The following is a 24,372-nucleotide window of genomic DNA, read 5'->3' on the forward strand; positions in this document are numbered from 1 at the left end:
CTCCCTCCCTTCCTTCCTTCCTTCCTTTCTTCCTTCCTTCCTTCCTTCCTTCCTTCCTTCCTTCCTTCCTTCCTTCCTCTCTTCTTCCTCCCTGCCCCTTTTTCTGTCTTCAATGTATGTTATAATAGATTTCAGTTATATCATTGAATCCTGGTGTAAATTTTGTTGGACCCAAAATTTGGTCCAGATGTCAATAATGGTGATGGTACACACACATGAAGATCATCTGAAAAGTTTCCCACTAGCATAGTAAGGTGTTTGGGGGAGAGGGCACACTTCACAGTCGGTCTGAAAAATGACTGGAGAGAGTTAGAAAAAGAAAGTTAGAGGTTTCTATTGTGACTAGGGGTGGGAGTAGGTGAGGCTTCCCAGGGGTGTTCAAGAGACTTGAATCTCCCAGCAGCAGCAAGAGAAGGAACAGTCAGGCTTTCTTATCAACTGGCCCCTTTGTGAGGGACAGGGAAAGAATGAGCAGACTTGTTTGCTTATAAGCTGTCTGTAGTCTAATATCAAAAAATAGAGTCAGGATATTATACATCCTAAGTACTCCACATTGTATAGCACAACCACAATCATTTTGTCAGATTTAACAACAAAAATGGCGTTAACTCTTTATATCATCTAATATTCATCATTTATTCAAATCTTCCCAATTGTCTCACTTCTTTTAATACTTGAAAAGTCAGGATCCAAAAAGGTCTACAAAATGAATTTCTATCTCTTAAGCCCATTTTACCTTTGAGTATCTTTCTACCCCTTTATACCCATGTTGTAGAATCATTGTTGATATTAGATGTGGTAGAATGCCCCAGTTTCTAAATTTCTTGTCTTGTTGTAGTGTCATTTAACTCATTCGTTTAGTTCCATAATTTCTTTAAAATATAAGTTACATGTAGAGGTTTGATTAAACTTGAGTGCATCAGTAAAACTAGAATATTTACATAATAATTTGTAGCAGACACTGTGTGCTTTACATTCAGAACACAAGCTCTACTTATTACACTTTAGGAGATTCTAAGATTAATTAATGTTTCAAGTGGTTACAAATTTATTTCTCTGTGGCAATTTAAAGTGTTTATTTTATAATATCGATGTAATCTGTGGATTTCTACTTAGTCTAATATAAATACCCAGATTCCCACACTGATCCTCAAAAAAATATTCTTAGTAAGATGTAGAGGACGCCAAGAGCCAGATGACCTCTGAGCAAGATGATTTGCACCTCGGGGGTGGACCCTCGGACAATACATCTACAGGAGCTCATTTCAGAGAAAGATCCCCATCCCAAGGCAATCCTTAGGCATGCAATCATTGTCTAATACTCCCCTCACCTGTCTTGTACTGTCTCAGTAAAAGGCTACTGCAGAGGTTACTCAGGGATACCCTGAAATCAAGACTAGCCTGCCTCCTGCAAGCTTGTACTTCTAATTAGTGTCATGCCTGGTTCCTTCCTGCGGTGATCCAGACCAGGGCCATAGGGGCTGCAACGGTAAGATTTCCTGACATGTTGATATCGCTACAAAAAAGGTCGGATTTTATGTCAGCTAATATTAAATCAACCCATGGCTTTTGATACAGTTTATTTTTTCTTCTTGTAACAAATTCTTCTCTTGGCTTTAAAATAACTATTCTTCTTTGAGATTTTATTTCCCTCTCTGAACTCCGGAGATTTCTAAAAGTTAGTCCTGGAATTTCTTTTTCTATCTAGAGTAGTGGCCTTAATTGGCAAAAATTATTCTCACATTGGACATAATTGGCAATGTCTAGTGACACTTTGGGTTATAACAACTAGATGTTGCTCATAGCATATTATGGGTAGAGACCAAGGATGCTGTTAACACCCTATGGGCGAGATTTCTAAAACAAATTATGTATCTTGCTATATAAATAAGGCCAAAATCGAAAAAATTATGATCTAGAATTACTCCTTTAGCAATCTCATTCAGTTCCATATCTTTAAATACTACTCAAAGTTTCATAACTTCCAAATTCAAATCTCTCCTGGATTCTGACTTATAAATCTATTGTCTATTCTTTGCTTCAACTTCGATCAATAAGTATTGAGTTTGATATATACAGAAAGGATTTCCACATGCCTTCTAACATATCTCTTCCAATATGTTCCAAGTTATGGTAAAAGGCAATATATTTTAAAGCCAAAAAAAAAATTCTTGACTCACATTCAGATTCATATATATCCCATTAAAAATTCTTTTTTTTTAATTGAATGGTAACTATGTACATTAATGCACTTCTGGGGTACAGTGTGGGGTTTTCACACACAATCCAAAACACTTCCATCAAACTGGTAAACATAGCCTTCATGTCATTTTCTTAGTTATTATTTTAAAATGTTCACATTCTGCTCTTAGAAAGATTCACTTGTACCCTTGTAAGATAAACCTCAGAAGTGATCCCTCCAATCCTCCTCCCTCCACATTCCCCCCTGTCCTCTCCTTCCCTCCTTCCCATATTCTTAGGCTGTTGTTAGGTTATAGCTTACATATAAAAGGTATAAATTAGTTTCATAATAGGGGTGTGTACATTGGATACTTTTTCTTCCATTCTTGTGATACTTTGCTCAGAAGAACATTTTCCAGCTCCATCCATGTGAACATGAAGGACATAAAGTCTCCATCTTTCTTTATGGCTGCATAGTATTCCATGGTGTACATATACCACAGTTTGTTAATCCATTCGTGGATAGATGGGCACTTGGGCTTCTTCCATGACCTGGCAATATCCAGAATCAAACTTTTTCATCATCTCAATTAGTCCAAGCAAAGTCATCATCTCTTGCTTATTCAGGATGGACATAAAGTTCCTGTACAATTTAAAGTTACAACTATTTTAAATTGCATATGAACTTTATGCCCACCCTGTATTATGACAGTAGTCACCACCTAAGATCCATCCATGCCTTTGATCTCAAATGTTTTAAGCTTCTCTTCTATTGTAATAATTTCTAATTCACCTGGGACATTTCTAACTCCTCTCAGCTTCTAAAACATTCTATCATACTTTTATGTAACTCATTTGTAATGTAACAGATATGACTATCTATTATACTTACTTTTGGAAGGAGAACTTTTATAGTCAATCTCATGAAATAGAGAGTACTTGTATATAGTAAGTGGTTAATAAGTCATATTCTTAAAAGAGAATAGAAGAGTGAGATCTGCATTTCACTGTTTCAAAATTCTACAACAATATTAAAGTTTAAGGTCAAAATATGCCCCTTCTATTTCAGAAAGTAATACATCAAGGAGCCGGTGCCTGTGGCTCAAAAGGGTAGGGCGCTGGTCCCACATGCCGGAGGTGATGGGTTCAAACCCAGCCCTGACCAAACACTGCAAAAAAAAAAAAAAAAAAAAAAAAGTAATACATCAAAAATGTTAAAATATCATTACATTGGATGTAATTATGACAAATTGAGTTCAATACACACACAGACATATATATGGAAAATTATTATAAATCACCTCATAGGTGTGCTAAGTGATTTGGGCCACCTGTTATCCGTAACAAGATATTTTAGAGACTTCGGATACTTGCAGATACTTGCAAATAACATGAAGTTATAAAGGTTTATTTGTGCTTACCAGTTAAAGTTGATCATGTGTAACTTTAATTAAATGTGGGAAAATGTGTTTTCTAATGCTACAGGGTAATTGGAAAAGATAAAAAGAACATTTGATTATGAAATGTGTCCCTTTTTCTTACCCAGAGACAAATGCACAATATCATGAATCATATTTTTAATAAGTTTCACTCATCTTATTAATAGAAAATATAGCCTCAGTGCTTATTTAGCTACCAAAATACTAAGGGGATCTTACATCCTGTTGAATATATTACATTCTGATATCAGTAATTATTTCTATTACTAGTATAATAGCTTTTCTAATTAAGGACAACTGTGTTACCAAGCTAAATTTATGGTTCTTGAAAAATATAGCTAAAATTCCTCACGATCATTCATTTAAAAAATATCTCATTTTGACATCTGTGCCTCCAGCAAACTGTTAAATTCTAAGCTTTATTTATACAATCACATTTAGATTTTATAGATTAAATAAAGACATGCATTTTTGAAAGATTGAATACTTAAAGCCATCATGTTGAATTATTTCTATTAAACAGGTCTTTCTATCAAAATGCAATAACTTAATTATTTACCATTATTTTATGATTTTATTTTATTTTTTTGCAGTTTTTGGCCGAGGCCAGGTTTGAAACCACCACCTCCAGCATATGGGGCCAGTGCCTTACTCCTTTGAGCCACAGGCACCACCCCATATTTTATTATTTTAAAATATTTTATTTGTTTATTGAGCATGAAAATGCTAATGACTTCAATTTTTGTTTTTAATGCATTTTTTTTTTTTAGGTATGTGACTTAGTATAATATAAGAAACTTATTTCTACTTTAATTTCACTAAGAAAGCATTTGATGATAAATGTATTGATTATGGACTCGAATTTCTCTAAATTTTATTATATGATCTATTAGTTTTCTAATGTTGCTGTAATTAAATACCACTAACTGGATGACTTAAAACAACAATTTACTCTAATAGTTCAGGAGGCCACAGTGAGAAAGTCATGTGTCAGCAGTGATGGTTCCATCTGGAAGCTGCAGGAGAATCTGTTGCATGCTTCCCTTTTAGTTTTTGGTGGTTTCCAGCAATCCTTGTCATCCCTGGCTTGTAGTTACTCCAGTCCTTGCCTCCAGCTTCAAATGGCTTCTTCCCTGTGTGCTTGCGTGGTCCCAGAGCTCCTCCTCCCAAAACATTACTTGAATTGGATTTAGGGTACAGTTAGTTTAATTTACCATGACTTTCCTTAACTAATTACATCTGAAAAAACCCTATATCTAAATCAGGTGACGTATTTAGATTCCAGGAGTACATAAATCGTGGGGAACCCTTTTGAATTTGGGAGACACTATTCAACCGACTACAATATGCACTTCCCACCCCCTTCTGAAATTCCTGTCTATCCCAGGGGCAGCATTCATTCACCCCATCTCAACATTCCCCCCAAAGTATAACATATGCTCAAAGCCAAGTAACCCTTTTATTGCATTTCCTGTCTGTATAGCCCTCTAAGTCTGATGATCTTTCTTCATTTTATTTCATCTCTGTCTCCTCTAGCTTAAACAGGCAAGTTTTAGTTGATAAAGATTCTTAGAACCCTATGAGTCATACTTATATGCCAAGGAGATTCTCCACTGAAACTTTTCCAAGGACCTCAACTCTATTTATGACTGCTGCTGAGATCGTTTATTGAATATGTGAGTGTCTTAGTTTGCTTTGTGTTGCTATAAAAGAATACTGGATCCTGGGTAATTTATAAAGAAAAGAGGTTTATTTACCACCCAGTTCTGCAGGGTGGGATGTTCAAGGGCATGGATCTGGCTTCTAGTGAAGGTTTCCATGGTAGTCGTAACACAGGAGAGTAGAGATTGTCAAAGAGAAAGTAGATACTTTCCAAAAGGGGAAAGACTGAGGGGCATCCAGGCTTTATAACAACCCATTCTTGTAAGAACTAATCACATCTCATGACAGTAAGAACAAACTCACTACTGCAAGAACAGCAGCATGCCATTCAAGAGGGATGAACCCCTAAATCTTAAACTTCTATCTTTATGCTTCACCTCTTAACAAGGACAAATTGGGAATCCGATTTCAATTTGAGTTTTGGTAACAACAAACAAACCATTTACAAACCATAGCACACACCTAATCTCTCTAGGTGAAGTTTGCCTAGCCACTTCCACGTATCCCTCCAGAACATACTGTAACATCTTTTGCATTACAGGCTTGAACATTTTCTAAATGATTGAGCTCTGGATACTTTTTGCTTGACAATTCCTTCCTTAATTTGTCTTTTTTGTTTTACACTTTAACATAAAATGCAAAGAGCAACTAAGTCAGACCTTCTGTACATTGCGGGAAATTTCCTCTGCTAAATATTTAAGCTAATGCTTGTAAGTTCTGCTTTCCACCAGCATCTCTAGAGAGTATCACATCACTTTCTAGAGAAGGCTTATCACTTTCCTACCATCATAAGTTTGAAAATTTGTGAGTCAACCCGTTGTAAGGTGGGGACAAATTTTAGGTGACACAACTATTCTGGAATTCCTTTGAAGGATCACTTCCCTGCTTTGTCCATTAACATTCTCATTTCTGTGTACAATTTCACCAGAAATACCTTTAATATTTATTTTTCTACCAATATTATCTCCATGACAATATTGTATTCTTGAAGATGTCAGAAGCTTCCGGTATAACCCTCCTTACTGTCCAAATATCTGTCAACAATTTCATCAAGGAAACTTAGAACTTCTTATCACACATCTCAAGATTCTCCTAGCCTCTACTGAACACTCAAGTCCAAAGCCTTGTAAATGTTTCTGACATCTGTTTCAGTAGCATCTTACTCCCTAGTACCACAATCTATGTCACTCAGAGTGCTTTAAGGAACCAATAAGAAGTAGATATAGGATTTAGGTTTAGACTTTAATATAGTTGTAGACATATATATATATATAGATAGATAGATATCAAAAATTTTATTTTTCAGAATTGGCTTACACAGTTGTGAGGGATGACCAGTCTGAAATGTGTAGGGCAGACTGACAGCTTGACAGCGCAGGCAGGAGTTGATGCCTCCTATCTTAAGGCAGGATGTTTTCTTCTCAGGGAACATTCATTTTTACTTTTTAGGACCCTCAGCTGGTTGAATGATGTCTACATGGATTATTGAGGGTATATCTTTTACTCAACTTTAACTGATTGTATATGTTAGTCATACCTACAAAGCACCTTCTGAGAAACCCCAAGATTAGTGTTTGATTAAATAACTAGGTACAGTAGTCTAGCCAAGTTGACAAGTAAAATTAACCTATTACATATAATATACTACTTTTGTTGCTTTTTAATGTATGTATTAAAATTTTATTGCAAAAATATCCCATATTTTCAAGTAAGTTGTTTAGAAAAACACATTTTCACATGATCCTTAAATTAAAGCCAAAAAAAAAGTTATAAAATTGAAGCTAACTAATGGAATATGTTCACTATATGTCTAAAGTTGTTCAAAAGCTCATATTCTTAGTCAGGTGTGATGACTCACACCTATAATCCTAGCACTCTGATAGGCCCAGGCAAGTGGATTGCTTGAGCTCGGGAGTTCAAGACCAGCTGAAGCAAGAGTGAGATCCCCATCTCTGTGGACGCCTATAGTCCCTGATACTGGGAAGGCTGAGGCAGGAGAATCACGAAAGTCAAGTGTTTGAGATTGCTGTAAGCTGTGATGATGCCAAGGCACTCTACCCAGGACAACAGAGTGAAAAAATAAAATCATATTCTGTGTCCTCTAAACTTTCCCCCCACCTCACAATGGTTCCACTCACAATTCTTCAACTTTGTAATTGCAGGAAAGCAATGACCCTTCACTAGAAAGTGGTACGGTACTCTCTAGTGAATCTGGGCAGTGACAGTGACCCACAGCCCCAACACAGTCCTGCCATCATGAGTGTAGACAATGGATATTTACAGTGTGCTGTACAGCTAGATGATTTTGCCCACCTGTAGGTTAATGCAAGTGTTCTGAGCATGTTTAAGGTAGGCGAGGCTAAGGTACGATGTTTAGTGGGGTAGGTATAATAATACATTTTTGACTTAGGATATATTCAACTTATGATAGCTAAGCAAGATATAATTCCATTGTTAATTGAGGAGCATCTGTATTTATTTGAAGTTTGAACTATATTAAGCCTAAAACTTTAGCATATTTTGCTCTTAAGTTTTATGCGGTTAGTGATTCCAGTATGTGCTTGTTGAAACAATCTTTTATTTATAAGGATTCTAGGTGTTTCAGTTATTTTTGTTACAAAATCAATTCATGTGAGACTTACATTTCTTAACACTGAAAGACAAAAGACTTGTCTTATAAACACTTACTTTACACTCGCTTTCTAACTAGGCTCTAAATACATTCTGTCATGTAAAATAGAATCATATTTTCTGGGCGCACCTAAAATTATGGACCAGTTTTTATTTAAAATCAAGCTAGCCAGGTGGAAAAATATTTGATAATGGAAAGTTATTCTCTAACTACATCCTCTCATTTTGCAGATTTAAAGACTCATTATTTTATTTAATGCATGTTCATTTAAAGGTATAACTTACAAAAATAAACAGTTTACTGTGGCCAAGTTTATGTATGTGTTGCAAATGATACATACTGTAAGCATTTTACAAAGTGCAAATAAGCAAACAATAAATGGATTTTCTTTTGACCTTGTTATTTTTCTAATTACTGTACCTGAACTGGTCATCCAGCTTGTAAATGTTAATCGTTCTGCAGGCCAGGTCCCTCCATACATTACATAAACTGCTTACAGCTTGGCAAATAAAATAGATGGGCTGTGCAGGGAGAGTTTCTAGAAGCATTACAGTAGCACTATTGTTGCATTTTAAATTATATAATGGCAAAATATACATAATAAATAAGCATAAGGAATCACTAGGCCTCTGGATAAATACTGAAGTCTCATAATTTTGTGTATCCTTTGTGAATGGTGCTGATGGTATTGCAAGGCTTGTGTCAATATTTTGCTGCTAATAACTTTCATGGGTTTAAGCAACCTCTTCATCAAAGAAACTAAACATTCAAAAACCAACATCTACTAAATCCTTTCTAACATTTCCCAGATGGCATTGGGTCTGTGACAGAGATAGAAAGGCGCTTTTGTGATAAGTAAGGAACTAGTACATCACCGTGCTTGTCTAGGTTGGCTCCAAGGAAAAAAAGAAAACATAAAACACCTGACTTTCCTGATAAGTCCATTCCACTTATGATCTGTCATTTTGAGTAAGTGAACTCTCTCCTTCTCAGCTCTTATACTACAACATGTGAATAATAATAATATCTGTTTTTTAAGGCTTAATGATAAAATAATTAAGATGTTATAAATGAAACAATAATACAGGCTATAATATTCATTAGATAATTTGCATCTGATTTTCGATTTTCACAGAAATGATATGTTTTTTAAAAGATATTTTCCTGAAGCTTCTTCAAACTCATTTTTCTATTGCTTTCCTTCTTGTCAATACACATCACTCGCTAAAGCATCTTTACATTATAAACCAACCCTTTCAATACTCACAACGATTGCAGAGAATTACAACTAACAGACTTAAATGAAACCAGCAGATTGATGACACTATTCTTCCCCTGGCTTCCCTTCCCATTTCCTAGGCTCCCATTAAACTATTGCTTTTTTCTGAAAAAGAGGCTGAAAAAGTGGCTGAGCTTAGGAGACTCCTCCTCTCCTTCTCTCTCCTATAATGGCGGGACCTATTCTTTTACCACCTACATTTAAACTATTTCACATATAACTCATATTCTAAAATCCATTCTTTTTGAATTTATATTTAATACTGGGCTCTCCTCAGTGATGTCAAATAAAATGAGCATGTTAAAATCTTCTGACTTACTCTCACTTCAGTGATTATCCTAAGTTATTTTAATATTTATTTAACTGGCCCATTCAACTTGGTGACATATCATACCAAAAAGTACTATATAAACATAATTAAGTAGAGAAAGAGCTTTAGTCTGGAGGATACAAACTAGAATTTTTGAAAATCTTATTATTAAAAAAAAGAGAAAATCTAATGCAGGGTACTGGTAACATAGGTAATAAAAAGGATGAGAAACTATACAGAAAGAGAGAAGCAAGCCTCAGTTGTGTCCAGCAAGGTTATAGGGACAAAAGGAACAGGCAGAACTATCACAACCTGAGGGCCAGCTTCACTCACTATATTAGTTTCCTGTTACAGCTAGAACAAATTACCAAATACTTGCTTCATACAATAAACATTTATTCTTTTACAGTTCTGGAGTAAGAAATCTCACATCGGTTTCACTTGGCCTGAATCAAGACTGTGGCTCTGCCCCACTCACTGTTCCTAGGAGAAATTTTATTTCTTTGCTTTTTCCAATTTCTAGAGCTGGATTCTTTGACTGGAAACCCCTTCCTCCATCTTCAAAACCTTAGCTAGCATCTTGCTTCACTTGCATTTTGCCCCCCTTCTTCTGTAGGAAAATCCCCTTTTCTTTTATAAGGACATTGGTGATTACATGTCATGCCCACTTACATGTCATGCCCACTCAAGTAACTGAAGATTACTTTTCCATTGCAAGATTATTAACTTAGCCTCACATGCAAATTCCCACCAGATAGGTGACATTCACAGATTCCTGGAATTAAGGCCTAACATTTTGAGCCATCATATTTTATCCTACCATTGTCTGCTATCTAGTGTCCAGAAATTCATGTCTACCTTGGAAGCAAAATACAGTCATTCCCTTCCATATGACCAAACACCTCAACTTATAACGGCATCACTCAAGTCCAAAAAATCTCAGGCCAAAAGTCCTAAAACTTATTGTCTAAATCATCCATCCTCGAGCAAAATTCCTTTTCATTTGTGGACCTGTGAAAATAGTAAAGAAGTTATATCTGTAGGATAATTATAGACATTCCTATTATTAAAAAAAAGAGAAAACTAAAGGAAGAAAGGAGTCACTAGTCCTAGGAAACTCTAAAATCCTACTGATTTTTTAAATCCTACTGCCTGCAGTATTTTGGAAGTTTGAAAGTCCTTATTTATTTTATTCCCTTTCTCTGTCCCTTTTTGTACAAACTAGTAGAGTGTCTCTGATACAACACTCCAACATCTTGTGAGTCTCCTGGGTAAGTCATACTGATTCACTTCATTAGGCAAGAGTGTCCTTTCCAGATGTTTCCTGAATAATCTATCTCTATTCCTGGTTTCTACTGAGATAGAAATTCTCCTTGGAATTCTTTTTAGAGCCTTCTTTTCTGATCATAAATCTCATATTTCATCATCTTTTAAAATTTGAATCGTTTTAGAATTTCTCAAGTCAAACATTTTGGTTCACTTTTGCTTAATAGTTCTTTCTGACTTGGAAACCAACTCAACTAAATGTACAAGTTCATTACTTACATGTTCTTTTTTCCATATAATTTTAGAATAAAATTCTCCTAAGCTTTTGCCAATCATGATCCTTAAATTGCATAAACAGAGTCCTTTTTGCTATAAGGTAACATTCACGGGCTCTAGGTTATCATTAGAAAATAAATATTCGGACTTTACATTCAATGAAAGCTGAATCAATGGTTGGGTCTGGCTAAAAGCCGCATAAGAAAAGGCTATATATGCTAGAGAGATCCAGTTGATGAAGAAAGAGAAAAAAGAGTTGAGCCAGCTTCTCTTCCTTGTAGCCTTCAAAACTCTACTGTTTCCTCTTAAGAAACAAACCCAAGTGAAGTCAGCTAGCCTGGAAATATAGAAAACAGAGCCTTTGGAGGTCAGCTTTCTAGAGATAAGCTATAGAATGGAAGGAGATCAAGGAACTTATCTGAGACTAAACAGTTATAGGACTAATTCCCAGAGTAAGATAAACCAAGGGGTGGTGTCATCTCACTCCAGTGGTTAGGAAGGGCCTGGGTGATGAGATGGCATTGGACCAAAAATATGAAAGAAGCAAAAGGATGAGACATGTACTTAAAAGTAAAATACCTGATGAAGAATTTCAAAAGATTTTGAAGAAAACCAAGGGTACAAGTATGGCTGCACTTTATAGACAAAATGGGGAGAAGTAGGTATATGAAGGGGTACGGGATACACACTGGTTATAAAGGTTGTGTCTGCTAGGAGCCTTGTATTATATAGTCACTATATATACAGACTTGGGGTCAGAGAATAAAGAGCGTGTGTGTGTGTGCGCTTATGTAAAATCTAGTAGATTCTTGAAAAAATTTCAGGTTTTCTCTTTAATGAATAGGAAATCCTTGGTACATATTGATCATAAGTGACAGAACATAATATTTATTTTGAAGAAAGTCACCGGATTCCTCCCTTGAGAATGAACTGAAGAATGAAAGAAAAAGAAAAAAAGAATTAAAAAAAACAGAAAATAAAAATTAGTACAGGCAGAAATAAAATCTAAGTGTGAGATTATGGTGATTTCGACTAGCAACAGAAGGGATAATTATTGGTTATATTAGAGATATTATTAAAGATAGTATCTTTATGTATCAATATTATTAAAGGCTAAACCAGCAACTTTGCTGAGGAATTGCTTACATAATAGGAAAGAAACCGCAGAACCTAAGAAGACTTCAAAGTTTTTATTCTGCTATTTGGAAAATATAAAATTTTCTGTTAAGAGGAAACTGTGAAAAGAACATGCTTTGGAGGAAATATCTTGACTTGAAATGGTAGAGTTCTGAGGTAGAAGAGGTCAGCAAGGGCCATTCCAGACACTGATGGGGTGATTATGTCGAACCTTGAGTGTTCCTAGAGTGATGGCGTGAGTCAGATCAAGCAGGATAAACTAGGAGGCAAAATAATAAATAATTGAGAGACTTAGGTGAGCAGCTAGGAAAAGAGTAAAGTAAATGAGGACAAACTGAGATGAAGCCAGGACACACAAATCTCAAAGGCTATGTTTTTGAGGTGTTGTTTTGTTTTGTTTTTAAGTTACAAGAGTAACAGGGACATTTTAAAACAAAGAAACTGAAATGCTTCCTGACCTTGTCTATGAAATGAAAAGCAGCCTTTAGCAAAAACATAACAGAGAAATTCATATTAGTAAATTATTATCACATTTAAATTAAGACCAGGAAAAAAAAATAATTTTGAGATGAGCTTGAAACTCAGAGTTCTCTAGTTTGGGGGAAGAGTGAAAGAGGATGATGGTTCCTTCAGGAGTGAATGCCTATGAATTAACAATAGAATAATAGCATAGGAAATAATATATGGAAACAAATCACTTTATGTCTAGGAAGAAGAAAACTGGGGTGTAAGTAATGTTAAACTTAATTCTGAAATGTCTTTTAGTAGGGCAATTATTCAGAAACAAAAAAATAGTGTGGCTTTGAAGGATAGACTGATCGATTAGGATATTTTCTTACTTTCCAATATTTCTTATTTCCCTCTTTCTGGAAACTACCTTGCTTGCCACAATGGCTGATTGCTATGAGAATTGGAGGATGACTCATTTAATTCTTCATATCTGAATATTTATGTGAACTCATTTTACTAATGATAGAATGGTTTAATTTGGAGATGGTTGGCACAAACGCCTAGATAATACTCTCTTCCTTCTGCCTAAAGAAACACTCTTCACAGCTCTGTCCATTGTTAGGGATGGGAATGTATATCAACATGTCCCTAGAAAAGTCATTATCAGTGGTTAAAGCTAAAATAAAGTCCCTAGTTCAGTGTCATTATGCTTATTTTGACACATTTAAATATCTTCCTGGGAAAGACACTTCAGCCCATTCTGTTTGTTACCTTTATTCTGATATCACATGAGAGATTGCTATTGATTTCACAGCAGAGAAGTGTACTGATAATGATAATGCTAATTTAATTTAATTACCATAATGTAATTTATGGTAACCAGGACAGAAGAACCTATAAGCTTTTTTAGCATAAAAAAAGAGAGTTTAGGAGCCACACCTATGGCTCAAAGGAGTAGGGTGCTGGCCCCATATGCTGGAGGTGGCGGGTTCAAACCCAGCCCTGTCCAAAAACTGCAAAAAAAAAAAAAGAGAGAGCATGTGTATAGAAAACAGCTATGTAATCACTGATGTGGTTTTTCCTCCTTCGTTTCCCATACCATCATCTCTCAACTTAACTTGGGGTGTGGATGAGGCTCAGGCAGATACGTATTGATATTACCTATTTTCTAACATAGTACAGTTTACAGCAAAGGTTCATAACCATGGGGACGTTGTTTACCACAGTGGATGAGATAATTTCCCTCCTTACATTGATGCCGTGGGTTCTTGTCCCCATTCACAATGCTCTTCCGTGTGGCCAAGTGACTTGTTTTATCCAATGGTCAATAATATATGCCATACAAGAAGACTTGAAAACAACTAATACAGTAAAGCCCACCCTCTCTTGATGCTTTTTGGAACTCATAGGCCACAATATGAAGAAAAGCCTACTGCATGGTAAGAGATGACATAGCACCAAATGAGCCATCCAGCTGAGGTCCCTAGACCAACAACCTTGCCAACAAACACACATCTGGGGCAGTTATCGGAGCATGTAGCCAGCAACTGACCTACTGGCTGACCATGGACATGTGAGAGAACCCAGTAAATGTATGACTCAGATCCTAGCCCAATCAACACGAAGAACCAGAAGCTATATAAAATGGTATTTTATGCCACCAAGTTTGGGGCAGTTGATTATACAGCAAAATCCAGCTGATGAAAGAAATGATATAGTAACAATTACTATAAAAAATGATGTTTTATGGGTAGATGGAGCAGGGCACACCTGTAATGCCAGAATTTTTGTAAGTTTAGGCAAGAAGATAATGTGAAGGTAGGAGTTCAAAACTGACATGGACAAACTTCTTCTCTACAAAAGATTTCAAAAATTAGCTGAATATAGTGGCATGCACCTGTAGTCCTAGCTAATCTTGAGGCGGAGATGAGAAGATCGCTTAAGCCCAGGAGTTTGGGGCCGCTGTGATCATGCTACTAAACTCCAGCCTGAACTAAAGAGAAACATTCTGCACTCCCTGGATTTATTACATAAATACAGCTTACTGCTATCTATTGTATATCTTTCATATCTTAAAAGTAGAATGTATGGAAAACATGATTTATTTACACTAGTAAGACCTTTTTAAAATGTATGTTAGTACTTCAACTAGTAAAACAGCTCTTCTGATACTATCATCTTCTCTGGGTGAGAGTATACACTTCTTTTAGTAGTGAGAAAGGTATTACAAGGCCTTATGCTATTTTGTTTTCATTGCACTTGTTAAAATGACATGGTGAAGTAAAAATTAGACAATGATTTGAATGCCAATCATCTTCTTAATATTAATCATGCATAAAAAATATTTATAGGATTAAACAAAATACAACCATACTTGACAGTAATAAATAATCCAATTTGTTAACATTTTTACAAAGAATAATATTTATCTTCAATTTCCTTCCAGAATAAACAATACCTACAAAATAAGACAGAAAAGTTGAAGTCAAACTGATCAGGACAGCAAAATGTATTGAATTTTAACTTGTTTGTGTTGAAAATATTTTATCACAATATTTAGCATCCCACATCTTTTCCTTTAATTTATACAATTCAAAACTTGATGGCTTTGTACTTTGTACTTTGAGACAAGGTATTTATTCTATTCTATTCTATCTAGACAATTTTTTAAGGCTCTCTCAAAGGAGAGTAGACACATCCTGACACTCTAATGCTTCTATTTTAAACTGAGACTTTTTGTTCCCTGAGTAACTGTAGAAGTCTATGTAACCCTGTGAATGGATACAAAGAATACCTGAACCTGCATATAGAGCATTCTGAAATTTTGCATTTTGGAAATGGAGTTCAGGAATAAATTATCAATTACTGGGAAAATATTGTCCTTTGTATCCTCTTTCTCCTGGTAAATTACCCAGAGAATTGACACGGAGCTAGTTCATCATTGGCCCCAAATCTGTCTTATTACTACCATTTCTTAATTAAAAATCAGCAGTAATCCAGTAATCATACAGTACACAACATCCTCATTGAAAATAAAATCTGATCTTGACTATGCCAATAATGCTTGGATGGCTTCTTCTTGCTTTTAGGATAAAGGTAATTATTGAAAAGTGTAAACAGTGTCCCCAGAGATAAGACCTGAGAGGGGATGTTCAGGCCAGGTTTATTGAAATGGACGGTGACCCACCTGGGCAGTGCAGAGAGGGAATCTGCTCCTGTGGTAACTGGAGGCCCCTTTTATAGGGAGCTATACTGGGTGGGCAAATTCCATAGCTCATCCAGAGGGTTTTGGTGAGTTAGGAACCTTTGGTGTGAACTTTGGGGTGAGTCTAATTAGGTCCTTTTCTCTTAGGAGAGGAGGAGGATGGGGGAGGGGGAGGAGGACAAGAGAGGACAAGATGGATGGAGGAGGAGGATGGGGGAGTGGGAGGATGGGGGGGTGGAAGAAGGGTTCATGTGGGCTGGTAGGCCCCACACCAACTATGACATGGTCATACATGATTCTGGTCCTTTTGTATTTCAATGTTCTTTCAGTCCCTTTTCTCCCTCATTTGTAGGTAAATTATAAGTGTTTATTTTGTTTTCATTATTGCTCTTGTTAATCGTTGCTCTCTGAACTGTAGCATTAATGGAGCTATGGCATTTTCCAGTCGCTGCATCCTTTCTCGATTCATTCTGTGCCAAGAATACTATTGGTCTTTTTCCAGTTTCCAGTTTTCTCAGAAACACTATTTATTTAATTATCTTCCACCCTTATTTTTTAATCACACACTTGTATTTTTTACATGTCAGGTACATTTTTAAATGCTTTACAAATATTATACTATTCAGTCCTAAGAAACAGACATTATTATCTCTATTTTCAGAAATAAAAATTGTGGCAAAAGGGGTTTGGATATCTTCCCCAAGGTCTAAGTGATAAAACTAGAATTCAAATAAATATGAGTTGCCTGGTTCTTGGTTCAATGTTTTAATCACTGCACTATGCTTCTTCTAGAGTAAAGAAAGCCTGTTTAAATGTCTATTTATGGGTGGTAGATGAACCTCCAATATATTTTCAAAGTTTGCTGCATTTTTTCTTCATAACTAACCATAATTTGAGTCACAATGCTATAGGTATAAGCTCTTCTTACAAATAAAGGAGAAGCCAGTTTATCTACAAAGGGCTGGTAAACCACTGGAAATCCACAGATGGCTGTAACTGCACAGGAGGACTCATCCTGGAAAGGGATGAAGTAAGGCAGCCTGACAGGCCAACCAGTGGCTTTATGAAGCCTTGGGATGTGGACAAGAGGAGTGGTGGCCTCTTTGATCCTCAGTGCTACAAAGCCCTGCGCAGTAGATGTTCTTATTCACGTGCTGTATCTGTTTACCTCACTTGTGGAAAATTTGGCATATTGTGTTAAACTATATGTATTTTTGTTTTGTTTTGTTTTGTTTTCAATCTATACATAATTGGCTTTCCATCCTCAAGAAATTAACTGATTCCAGAATAAACAGTTTAGAGTTTGAGATGAAAAAATTGGTTTTTGAAAAAATGATAGCCTTTTGCCAAATGAAACTAGATCTCTGTTGGTGGTAATCTTTCCACCAATCATATGTGAATTCCCTGAGTAGAGTCAATATCTTTTCTAAACCAGAAGTTGAATAATGTTTTTGGAAAATAATGTAGCAGTCATTAGTTAACTTTTTCATTCTCTCCTTTTAAATTTAATAGATTTAAAGGGTACAAATTCAATTCCATTACATGTATATACTGTATGATGGTGAAGTCTGGACTTGTAGTGTATTATGTTACCCACATAGTGTGCACTCTACCTGAAAGGTAGTTTTTCATTCCTCATTTGTTCTCCCTTTTCCCCTTGTGAGACTCCCATGCCAATTATACATATCAATCTGTGTATCCTTGTGTAGCCATAATTTAGCTCCCACTTATACATGAGAACATGTGGCATTATTTTTTTTGTTCCTGTTCACTTAGAATAATAGCCTCCAGTTCCATCCAAGTTGCTACAAAAGACATTATTTCATCCTTGTTTATCACTGAGTTGTACTCCATGTTCCATCTATTTTCTTTATCCACTCATAGGATGATAGGCACTTAGGTTGATTCCACATTTTTACAATTGTGAATTGTGCTGTAATAAACATAGAAGTACAAATGACACAATGATTTATTTTCTTTAGGGTAGATACCCAGTAGTAGGATTGCAGGATTAAAGGTTAGATCTACTTTCAGTTCTTTGGGAAATATCCATACTGATCTCCATGGAGGTCACACTAATTTATTTTACCATTAACAGTGTACAAATGTTCCCTTTTGACCTCCTCCTTGCCAACAGCTATTGTTTATTGACTTTTTAAAAATGACCATTCTACTTGGAATAAGATGGTATCTCATTGAGGTTCTTAATTGCATCTTTCTAATGACTAGTAATATTGATTATTTGTCCTATGTTCTTGAACATTTGTACATCTCCTTTTGAAAAGAATGCCTGTACATATCATTTGCCCACTTTTTAATGGGTTCTTTTTGTCTGGCTGAGTTGTTAAAGTTCTTTGTAGATTCCAGATACTAGTACTTTTGTGAACACAGTTTGTGAATATTTTCTTCCTTTCTGTAGGTTGTCGATTTACTCTTTTGATTCTTTCTTTTGCTGTGCAGAAACTTTTTATTTTAACTAAATCCCATGTGTTTATTTTTGTTTTTGTTCCATCTGCTTTTGAGGCCTTAGTTATAAAATCTTTGCTTAAACAAATGTCTAGAAGAGTTTTTCCTAAATTTGCTTTATAGAATTTTTATTGTTTCATGATCTTGAGAAATAGATATTAATCTGCATAAGGCTATCTCATTTTCCCAATATTATTTATTTTAAAAATTTCTTCATTATTAATTATCCTGGATACATAAGAGTTCTATATATTGATAGGGTCCTGTGATGTTTTGATGCAAGCATGCAAAGTCAGTTAATCAATCAGGGTAATTGGAATATCCATCACCTCAGGAATTTATCATTTATTTTTATGTTAAGAATATTCCAGTTCCATGCAATTAGTTTTTTTAAATTGTCCCCTAAATTATTATTGATTATAATCACTTTGTAGTAGGATAAAATATTGTTAATTCTCTTTTGTAATGTTTCATTAATTTTTATTGCTGAATAGTTTTCCATCATAGGCATATGCCACTCTTCATTTGTATTTGCAAAATAGCTGTTTAAGATCCTTTACAATTTTACTGTTTTTCTAAGAGATTATAATTTCAATCAAAAAAATCATTATTACTATAACTATATCTGGTTTGGTTTAGAATTAACTCATTAGGTAATTTCATATTTTAAGGGAACACATTACATATCTTCCTATTCAAAATGAGGGATTGCACACAAGTTTACTACATTATTCACTAGTTTATACTAGAAATATGGAATAAGGTAATGATATTTCAACCACAATTTCAGTGTTCCATATTTTGCATCTTATTTTGATTTCCTTTTTGCAATAAGCAGGGGTCGTCAAACTTTTTAAACAGGGGGCCAGTTCACTGTCTCTCAGACCACTGGAGGGCCAGACTGCAGGTCCTGGGACCAGTCCGCTGTTAAGCAGGACAGGCAGTAGCGGCAAAAACACCTGATGGGTCTGATAAATGTCCTAGGCGGGCCGCATGTGGCCAATGGGCCATAGTTTGAGGACACCTGGGTTATATGTTCTTATTTTATGTGAAGTTGAAATAACACTAGAAATGAAATAAGAAATAATGTCTTTTTTATCCGTAATCTTTTAGCAGGAATTATTCGTGTGTATGTTTGCTACATGTTGTCATAGGGGAGGCAAAACCTTACTTTACCACTACCCTCTTAGGGGTCCCAGCTATGCTTAAGAATTAAATTAACATAAGATAAATAGGAAAAAAGCATTCAAATTTAATATATACTTATGTGACACAGGATTATTCATAATAAAGACTCAATGAAGTGGCAAAACCCCAAATCTTTTATGTTAGGTTGAAGAAAGAAAAGCACTTGTGGACGAGTAAATTTGTAAGGAGGCTAAAGGAAGACACAAATTACTTTAACAAGGTCTGTTTGTTCAGAAGTCTCTTGTTTATGACTCCCCAGTAAAGATTGTTTCTTTCCTCCTGGTTCTGGGAGATTCTATCTCTAGTTTCAGGAAAAGGGGAGATTAGAATGCCCTCTTGCCATCTGTTATTTTTCAGGTGTCTTCAACTTAAAGTAATCCTTAAAACAAAGTTGCATTTTTTAAAAGGGATATTTTGCCATCCTTTATTGTATATACATGTACTGAGTGAAGTTTTTTTTCACACAATAATAATATTACATGCTGGAAAACATTTTTCACACATGAAGTAAAGTTAGTCCCTTACAGAAAGAACTAAGTTAGTATGCTGGCTATTGCGTAGTTTCATTCCTATCTCCTGGGATTATAACCTGTAATACTCTTCCTTTTTATTTCATTTCCTGTACAGACTCAGGGATTCCACCTGTTTTTATCTAATTTGAAAGGCTACCTCATCGTGAACCTTTTCTTGGGATCTTTGTCTCTTCAAAATTTACTGCATCAGTAGACACAATCTCTCTCACGTTTTTAAAAAAAAATCAAACAATATTTTTTAAGTGATAAAATTAGATAAGGTAATGACTGAATAAAGAAAGGATACTGAAAGAAATTAGACAGTGTCTGCTTTTGTTTGCTAGTTTGGTCAGACTTTTCTTCCATGCCAATGTCTTCATTCTTAGGATGTTGATGGGGCTGTTAGAATTGGGACCCAAAATTCATATCCATTGACAATTGAATTCAATATAGCTGCTGAACTGAGAATTATGCAAGACAAAACATTAGTATGACCATTGATGTAAATATTTCTCCATTAGTTTGAATATAAATATATAATAATTTAAAAGTTATTTGCAAACTGGTCAGCAATCTAGAGTATGAAATCATGAGCTAAATGTAAAATAATGGTGTTTTATTGGATTGACTAAAAGACTGTAATATTGTCTTTGAGAGCTTTATTTTTATGCCAAGAATATTAAAAAAAAAATGGGCGTAAGAGTGGTGTGATACAGAGAAGAGAGAAAGGAGTATGCGTGCCTTTGAACTGGTCTTAGCATGAGAATCTCGTTAGCTTCACAGAAGATCTACGCTTGCATACACTCTGTAGGATGTACAGCAAGAGAAGGGCTGGCTACCCACAAGGGCTGAGATTGATAACCAAGTACGAAACACACAGGGAATTTTATTTAAAATTCACTATGGAGGTTTAGAATGATTACAAATATTTTCATGGGATAGGAAAAGTCCTAATTTTCACAAATGGATTTTCAAATTAATTTCATCATTATGCATTTATTGGCTGTATGAATAGGAGGGAAGTATCATAGGCAAAATAATTATATTTACCTATTACATAACAAATGCAAAAGTGCATTAAAATAATGAATTTGACATATTTTATTAAGCCCTAAAAACTAATTTCACCTTGTAATCCTCTAAGCAGCTATGGAGTTCTGGATGTTTATCAAAATTTTGATACCATGTTTTAGTAATGGTTAAAATGGCCATCTTTATCATTCAATAGATAACTATCTATTTCTATTATTCAGTCCAGGTGGAGCATTGATAAAACATGTGGTTGACTGTTTTTGTATTGAATTACTTCTGTCTGCACTATCATGACTTGAGCTAGCAAAGTATATTGAGCAGCACAAAGACCTGTCATACTTCCAGGTCCTACCTGAGCTTCCTGCTTATAAGTGACTCTTAATACTAATTTTCTGTTACCAGTGTTGTTGATCAGAACTGCAATTGCATGATGTCAAAAAAGCTTTCTGCAAACTGGAAATTTTCATTAGTGACATATTTCCCCCCCATAATTTTAGAACTGAAAGTTAATGGTGAAGCCTAACTTTGTGTTTCACAACCATTAAAAACTTTGAAGAACAATTTGTATACTTTTAGAATTAACCACTTGAGTCCATACCTTCCCAGTATTAAAGGCCAAAAAATCACTTTTTGTGCTCCCTTGCATTTAGTTTATAGGCATATGATCTGGTTCATCTTTTCTGTTCAGTGGGTGAGATTTGGCTACAGAACTAAGAGTGGAGCTCATTCTGTCCAGGGGTGGGTGGAGAGATACACTCTGGCAGAGACAGCAGTGGCAGAGGCCATTTGGTTTCCAGCAGCAATGATGTTCCTGTAGTTGCAATGAAATATTATTTCTGACAGTGGAGGCCCTATTGAAAATTTTTATGTCTTTATAGAGATAATGTATACTATGTAATAAATTTCAATATGTTTCTTTTTAAATTAACAAACTCTAATAGGTTTTGTTTCTCATAACTAAGAAACTGATTGAGTAGACACAGTTGGAGTTATCTCGTAAAATTTTCTTATTGAACTTAGCAAAAAAGTGACATTCAAAGACTGAGTTAACAAAACAACAAGGCAAAACAAAATCAGGATTACAGCCCATGTCATACAAATGCAAATCACATATAATCATATGGCAACATCACACATAGTAAGTTTTGTTTTTAATCTAGGTGTTTTCAAATACTTAGATAAAGAAAACAGCATTATGACTTTGCTTACTTTCTAAGGATAGTTGAAATTAATCAAGAAATAAATTTCTTTGTGGTGTTAAATCTATAGAGAAAGAAGCAGACCATGTCTTTTAGTAATTATGCCAATGAAAACTCATCAGACTTCTAATCATTTGCTACAGAAAGAACTAGATTAGGTTTGCCTACGTAGGCAAGAGACAGATATAGAGATGGGGTACTACCTACATTTCATTACACTCTGGGACTTTTAAAAAATGTTGTAGTAAAATGATCCAAAAAATGTTTCCTTTGGGTCCACAGTTACTACATTAAAAGCCATAATTTCTATAAAGAAAAAGGATAAACTACAGGAAATTCTTTATAGCTCAAATTGTCCTTCTCTATAAAATGTGACTTGCTTCTCTGACCTGAGGGTCCGTTGTCCTGGGTCTTTTTAAAGCTATGGATGAATGAATTTTTAAGCTAAGAATCATATTATCGTAAGCATCATTCTCTTTGAGTATTTCTCATTTAGCTCTCAGCTTTCTAATTCAAGGAATATTGAATTAGAAATACTTTAAAAAAATCTCAAAGGCTATAGCTGCGTATGTGAAGAAAAATGATCTTAAAGATAGGTAAGGACTAAGCCACATATCAAAACTAACACTTGCACAGCTCTGAGAAGCAAAATGGCTGCCCACACACTCTTTACAGCAAGTAATATAACTCACAGGGGAGACATGATTAAAGAGAGAACATATATCATGGGCAGAGCTGCCCAAAATGTCCTTTGAGGATTGCCTAGGAAGTGTGTATTGAAGGAATTTATTCTTGAGATTTAACTCACGGAAAAAATGTAGATTTTTGTCTTTTACATTTAAACAGCTTTAATATTCACACATTTATAATATTCAAATTTGTTTCTGTTTTCTTTGGGGTTTTTTTGTTTGTTTTACAAATATTTATCCTAATTTTACTGTTTAAATAGCCATTTTAACAACTAGGTCATGTAAGTGAAATGACATAGACAAACACTCTTCCATGGATCTTACATTCCAATAGAGAGGGAGAAAAACTGAAAAGAAATTATAATTCCTGTAATTACAGCTAGAGAAAGGAAATAAGATGACACATAACCGGGTACCTAATCAAGTCTATTGTTTTTTAAGAAAAAGCTTCCAATTAGATATAAGGTTTAGGACCTGAATTAAGACCTGAATTGTGAATAGGATTTAACCAGGTTAAAAAACATCTCAAATATTTTAAGCAAAGGACACATTCAGATTGGACCTAACCTTAGGCACAACTTTGAAATCTGGTAAATGCATCTTGTAATATGCCGAGTCATTCAGCTTCTAGTCTTCCTTGTTTATTTCGTGATTTCATTGTAGCAGTATTTTGTTGCATTCTCCCTTTTTACATATTTATGAAGTCCCATCACTTTCCTCTTCCTACTGCCATTGCTTTGTTTAGAACTACATGACGTCTTGTTGGGATTACCACATCAGTCTTCCCAATGATCTCGCTGTCCTGGACTTTCAGTTCCCGATTTCCTTACCATCTCCATTCTCAGTTCACTCTTCACACTGCTGCTAAAACATATATTAAAAAAAAGAAATATATATGTGATCAATGGTCCCCATTGCTAAAAATGACTCATCATTACCCTAGTAACAATTAGGTCAAAATGTGAGTACCTTAGTACAAGGGTCTCTGCCATGTTTTCTGACTACCATAAAACTTTAAACACCTTTTCATGTTTGAGAAATTAACATAGCATTGTATAACGTGGACTTTTCCTTCCTTATGTAATGCCATGTTAGAAACGCCTTCTGCCTACTTTTTTCTATCATTGAAAACCAATTTTAGTAATCTCTAGATGTACTAGAGATTGTTGAAAGGAGGACTTGTTTTGAAAGGAGGACTTTTATGGACTACATGTCCTTTCATCCCATTTCCTGTCATTTCTTCTGGAAAACTTTACATATGCTTTTTAGTATTTAATTGTTAACTTCTTTAGTAACTGTAGATACATTTTTTTATAAGTTTAAAGGTGCTGGATTATTAAAAGCATACCATAGCTTCCTTTCTTTCCTCTAGACACAAATCCATTTAATTTTTTTTTTATTTTTAATTATTACGGGTACATAATAGTTATCTTTATAGGGTGTGTGTGA

The sequence above is a fragment of the Otolemur garnettii genome, unplaced genomic scaffold (genome assembly GCF_000181295.1).
Source record: "Otolemur garnettii isolate 467f Iridium unplaced genomic scaffold, OtoGar3 scaffold00009, whole genome shotgun sequence".
Classification (NCBI taxonomy): domain Eukaryota; kingdom Metazoa; phylum Chordata; class Mammalia; order Primates; family Galagidae; genus Otolemur; species Otolemur garnettii.